Source organism: Falco punctatus (assembly GCF_963210335.1).
Source record: "Falco punctatus genome assembly, chromosome: 8".
In the NCBI taxonomy this organism is placed as follows: domain Eukaryota; kingdom Metazoa; phylum Chordata; class Aves; order Falconiformes; family Falconidae; genus Falco; species Falco punctatus.
The window spans coordinates 42,031,030-42,037,550 of record NC_137588.1 but is presented as its reverse complement, the minus strand read 5'-3'; the positions used below and the strand labels follow the sequence as shown (position 1 = coordinate 42,037,550).

Genomic DNA, 6,521 nt, shown 5'->3' with positions numbered 1-6,521 from the left:
CCTGAGCCTGCCAGGCAGGGAGGGGAATGCCAGGGGACAGGGGCTGTGGTGGCCATGGGGAGAGGGTCGCGGCTCGGGGAAGCTAAAGCATGCAAAACGAGGGTGGAACGCTTGCCCAAGAGGAGATATTTCAGGTGTCCTCACTAGGGAAGACATGCCTGAGAAATGAGGAATTGTGCCTACAGCTTATAGTAACCAGCACCTAAACCCATTGTAAGTCACAAGGCTAAAGAGTGGCCTGGGGAAGGCTGGGCAAAGGCACGAAAAGACAAAGCATCCGCTTTCAGACAGAACAGGAGAGGTGAGCAGATCCTCTTTAGGTAAGACAACATTTCAGATTAAAAGTGATGCTTTAGTAGCACCATCAATTCTAGACAGAAAACATGATATTTAAAAATTTTGTTTCACCATGGCAGAAAAATCTGATTAAGTAAAGGTCTTTTAATGTCTACGCCTTTAGAGATTGTTAATGTGGAGTCTGCCAGAGGTGCAAGGATTATGGTTTATACTTTTAACTCCCATTTCAAGATATGTATGGATTTTGTAAAACAGTGAGTAAGAAGCTATGTCACACATTGGTACCCCTGCGTTGAAGTGGCAGAACTGGCCTGGTGCAGCACTGGGAACAGAAAAAGCACCGGCTGTTCAGTTTTGATACTGTTACACCGCCTGGCTGAGCTTCACCCTGTTCCTAACAAATGTGAAGCACTTCTGAAGCAATGTCTACAAATGGGGCAAAGCTGGCTTTCTTCTCTAGCACTTAAGGGTAACACCAAATTCAACAGAACACATTAAGACATCAGAGATACCAAATAAATTCCTCATCAGAATATCTTTATTTCATGCACTGAACAATGTAATAATCACGTGTCACGCCTGCCTTCAACAGCATGCACAAACTAAGAGTTGAATAGAAATTAGACAAGATTATTGCATTTTTAATCTCTTATCTGCAACTCCAGTGGATATTCACAAAGAACTTTTCCTTGATCCCACAATCCAAGAAAGATTAAAAGGCAAAGCATACGACTCAGTTGCTTCCATCCTCACAGCACCGTAAGACTGCACGGGCTCACCCTGCCTCTTATTAGCGTCAGAGCCGTGCTAACGAGCACAGCTCCCCATCTGGGGGGGCTCGAAGCTCACTGGTTCAGCATCTTCACTAAACCAGCTCATGTTTGACTGCAGAAAAGCGGTTTCAATGTCTGTACCCTCAAAATGCAATATTAATAGTGTTTGATAATAATGGAGGTGGGTGGAAATCAGGTAATATTAGGCACAAAAATAAAATCCACATCCCTGGCTACCTACTCTCTTCAAATGGGAAGACAATATAACATGATATACAGTGCAATGCTAGTAACAGGAAAAATTGCCAGGTTTGCAATTATAGGAAGTACTCTCCAGTTACAATGGTTAGTAGCAACAGAAAGATAAACATGACAGCACTCTGACAAATAAATGCGAAGGGAGCAGGCCTGCATGCTTTTTTCTTTAGGTTCCCCAGAAGTTATTACCTCAAGTTTTTGACTACAGCTGTTGAATTTTAACTTTTTTTAGCAGTTTTAAAAATTTATTTTTATATATTTAACAGTGATGTTAGAAGTTATTTATCTCAGTTAAAATTGCATACAAAAACCAGTCGTTATGCATGACAGCGTCAATAGTACGAGTTTTTAAATTTCAAATCCTCGCCCTCCAGCTTGAGTTTATGATAATTTTTTAAATTAATTTTTAAGCTGAGTGTGTCACTACTAGAATTCAACCCGAGAAGCTGCTGCCTTTGCAAAGCGAAGTGTCCAGCAGCCAATTCTTTAGCGCTGCATCTCACCACTCTGTACAAGTTCTGTACCAGCATGTTACTCGTTCAGATCATTTAAGATCACAAGCAGATCAACCAAAGCCATGCCAGCACCGAGCACAGCAGAGATTACTCCCTGGATCTCTTCCACCACACTCCTGTGAATTTCAAGACAGCATTTGCCTGTTCTGCAGCAGCACGATGCTGTTAACTCAAGTTTAGCTCATACAGTACTCAGACTCAACCGCCCTCTCCCACAATACTGCTGCATCAGCTGTTTCCACAGCCAGACTTCAGCGAACAACCTGCAGCACAGCTAGATTTGGTGTTGCAATTAAGTGTCACAAAACAAAATTATAAATTATTTGGAATTTTTCTGGCTTTACCACCCCTCCAGCCCTACTCCCTCTCTATTCAAATATCTATCCCGCTGACTAAATTAACAGGCAGTAATTTTAGTATGAAGGTCATGTGATATGATTTCTTACATATGCAGTTTCACCTGTAAATTCATATTAGACTCCTTTTGTTTTCTCCAGAACCACAGCATTTTGCCTAAATTTAATGACTCCATCATATTTTAAACAATATACATTTTGGCAATAATCACAGCACCTAAATCGATGACACCATAATTATAATGGCCATATGTATTAACTGCTGGGCTTTAACAATTATTTAGTTACTTCCCAGCTTACACATACATATACACTGCAGTTACTGCTGCTGTAATACAGATCAACATTAGTTCCTTCCATTTCTCTCAGGGAAAAAAAAAAAGAGAAAAAATAATACTAAAAACCTCTCTAAATGCTTCCAGTGATTCTGGCAGCCCAGATGGACAACTCTACGTTATGCCAAATCAACATGGCTGGTTTCTTTCGAGACCCCTTCTCAGTGGTTTGCTAATTGAACTGTCTGGTGAATATATTGCATCAGTGTAAACAGCAAAAGAAGAAATCCACCCACTGACCCTCTGCAGAGACCAATAATGAGAACACAGAACAGCTGTAACACAGTTGGTTCTGTCCAAAGAAACTGCTCAGCTCTGCAAGATGTTTTTAAACAAGAGATTAGGTAAATTCTTCACTCCAAGCAAAACTCTTACCTCCATTGTCTCTAGGATATTGTTCACAGTTCTTATATGCATCCACCCCTCTTGTAAATTTTGAGTAGAAGCCGGTACGTTTTTTTACAGGGAGTTCTTCTAACTTTCACAAAATCATTGAGAACAGGCAATTGTTGCCTTCACTAAGGGTACAGCATGAGTTCAACCCTTCCTAGAAAACAGAGAAATCACCCAGGAACTCACTCACAGACACAAATCTGTAAAACCTGAACTTTGTTTCCAGTGCTCACAGCACTGCTTGCTCCTCCATTTAAAAAAATAGATTTATAATCATGAAACCACCTCTGAAACTGTTTTTCCCAGAACTTTAAACTCAAACACCTTCTTTACTGAAGACGGTGCATTAACACAGTGGAGCTTTCCCTGTTGAAAGCAGGGGGTGGTTTCGTCTGTTTTGGTAGTGATAGCCTCAGGGGTGACAAACAGCACGGTCACACCCACAGCAGAACCCACACACCTCACCATAGCTTACTGTACTGTACCGACACCTTATTTCCTCTGGGCACATCTTTGAGAGAATACTCGTTATCAACAGTTACGAAGCTACATTTCCAATGCTTTTCTGACACAGTAAAGTAGCCTTTTATTCACCTTTAAATCACCCGGACAATGCACGTGAGCAGGATTGATGAATTCTCCAGTAAGACCCAGGAGTTCGCAGATGGTGACGATTCCTTCACGTGACTGATACCAGAGGACACCTCTTGCCAAGCGGCGTGCTGCTGCTGCTGGCTTCACGTCCTGCAACACAAAGCTGCACAACACTGCTTGCACAGAACCCAGCTAGAAAAGCTTATCTTGGTCAGTTTGGAAAATGCAAGCAGTTTCCAAAATAATCACTTCAAATTTAAGTTTGCTGAAGCGATAGCGATTGAAATAGGTGAGTTTTGCATTTGAAGCCATGTTCAAGCCTAAGAAGCAAGTCGTAAATCATGCAGCAGGAAATGCCAAGCTGTTAGGAAAAGATGCCGATTTTATGAACTGATGAGGATAAACTGATCTTTAGTATGACAAAAATCAGATCTTAATATCCTGTCCACAAGCCGCCCTGTTTTATCACATGGTGACACCTGTACAAAACTTCAACACTGTAAAAACACATAGTAAAAAAAGCACTGTTACAAATCAACAAGTCTACCTTTCTGCGTTATTACTCCTGCTTTTTGATTTCCTCTTTTAGTCCTGTAAAAGTTAACATCAACGTGAGCAAATTCAGCATGTTTCTTCATAAAAGGATAACTAAGACTCATCAAAAACACACTGGAAGTTAAAAGGAAGGCATGTGGTTCAAGTATCATTTGCCTAATGCTTTTGTCTCCTTGAAAACACAAATCTGAAAATTCACTTACTAGGAGTAACTTTTTTATAATACACCTATAAGAGCCAGCTGAAAGCATCAAGAGAATGCTTATCTACAGTAATGCGAGAGCCACACACACTATTCTGCTGTCTTCAGCTCTTATTGGACAACCAATTACTAATTTAAAACTTTATTAATACTTTATACAGATGATGTCACCCAAGCCCAGTGACATTAGACATAAGCATACTTTCAGCCTGGATATAATATTTCATATTTACAAAGTTTAAAATTAACCTGTTTCACACAAAATACATTAAGCTTTGATATCTAAGCAATGGTCCTTATTAAGGGGTAACGATTGACTTGACAGGTACATTTGGTATAGAGGGAAACCAGTGGCAGAACTAGAAATGGTTTCTATCGACAAATTCCAAGTTCTCCCCCACACACACATCACTAAAGTAGGATGATCCTATTGTAGGGTCACACAGGTCATAACTTCACATGTTTGTAGGACCACAACTTACATAAAACCTATTAGTCATCATACAGAACTTAAGACTACTATAAAACAGACTTATTAAGTGACAGGAGTAAGACACCTGTACCACGATGCTATCCCACTTAGAAGGCAGCATCTTACCTGCGGTATCAAAAAAAAACCCCAACCAACCAACCCCCAAAGCAAAATGACCTCACACACTATTACATCTGAAGGTCCGCATTCACAACAGATTTTAAAAACTTACAAAAATATTTATGTTGTGCTCGCCTCCACATAAGTTACTGAGACACAAAACATTGACACTATATATACATATTGCACATACTGTACAATTTTTATCTTGATATAAGTTAACTCCTTCCTCCACACCAGAAACTTTTCAGCAGGTGTGTATACGCTTGTAAAAAGCTAGCTACATATCACATACAACAACAACAACAAAACCCCCACACCAGTTTGGCACATTTTTTACCATTTTATTGAAAACCAAGAGTTACATTTCACACTTAACTTCAGTTGAAGTTACTGTGAGTTTTTAACATTGGGTCAATTTTCAGCTTGCCTTTTCCAGGCCTTTTTCCACTGTTCTCCTCCTATTTCCAGCACTGAATCTGACCACAAATTATGAAGGGACCAAGCCAGTTACTGCTGCTGGACTGAAGTAGTAAGGCAGGTTCTCAACTGAAGCAGAGCAGAGTGTAGGCCAGCAGACACAAAGCAGCAGTGTGAAGCTGTTGTTTTAAGGTAAGTCTGTTCTTTCAACGCAAGCTCTATCAAGCCCAGTTTATCTAAATAAAACACAAGGAGGGCTTTATTGATTACTCTGAAACCTTATCAATGTCCATTACATAATCCATAACAGTATTTTCTAAACCTTCTTCCTGATAAAATGTGGATTTAATAAAAACACTGCACTGGACCCATGAAAACATCACACGTTTGCAAGGTCACACCTTGCCCAATTGAGCCTCTCCTACTCAACTCTCATTTGAGCAGCAGAACGGGATTCTTCAAGAGAATAAAATCTCTCAGGTTTTCCCACAAGTCTCCTTGGAAAAGGTCAAAGGCTTCAGTGAAAAAAAAAAACAACTTAAACTTGTTGAAGGACAAGATTTGCAACCACTGCCTACCCCAGCATCAGCACCTCGCCATGCCCTAAGCAAACAGCAATTATAACTGAAGGCAGGACACCATTCTCCTCTGAGCTCCTTTCAGGGCTGCCCACGCAGGGTTTCTCCAGGGCGACAAGGCCCCCCACGACCCGCGGGGGTCTCAGCCCAGCGGGCCGCAGGAACCCCCCTTCAGGCAGCGTTACCCGCCCCTCGGGCCGAGCCCAACTCCCCCGCGGGCCCACGGCAAGCACAGCGTGCCTGCCTCCCGGCCGAGCAGCCCGCCCTCGGCCCCGGCTCAACGGCGGGAAGAGCAGCCGGGAAGCCCTAAGGCACCTCCTCCCGCCCGAGGGGCCGCCCCCGCCATGGCCGCCCGCTTCCTCCTCAGGAGGCGCCTACCACCGCGCGCCAGGGGGAGAGGGGGGGGCGTTGCCGCCCAACCGCGCGCCTTCAGCAGCACTGTTCGGCACGTACCAAGCCAGACCGGCGCGGGGGGGTGGTGGGCAATGAGGGCGAGCCTCCGGGCGGGCGCCTACCACCTGCCGCATGGCGGAGGGGAGAGCGGCCACCACCTCCCGGTTTGCTTGAACGGGCGGCGAAGAAGGCGCTGGGCGCCTCCCCCCCGTCCTTCAGGCGCTCCTGGTGCCGCCCGGCTCCCAGCGCCCCGCCCCCGG

The 6,521-nt window shown here is 43.5% G+C and overlaps 1 long non-coding RNA gene across 1 annotated transcript; it reads right to left on the bottom strand.

The window, feature by feature from the left end:
• Positions 1-817: 817 nt before the first annotated feature.
• LOC308068828 lies at positions 818-6,457 on the bottom strand. The gene is made up of 2 exons (XR_013930149.1): positions 6,322-6,457; positions 818-5,526 (listed from the first exon to the last, which is right to left on the bottom strand). It is a non-coding gene; the product is annotated as an uncharacterized lncRNA (long non-coding RNA).
• Positions 6,458-6,521: the final 64 nt, after the last annotated feature.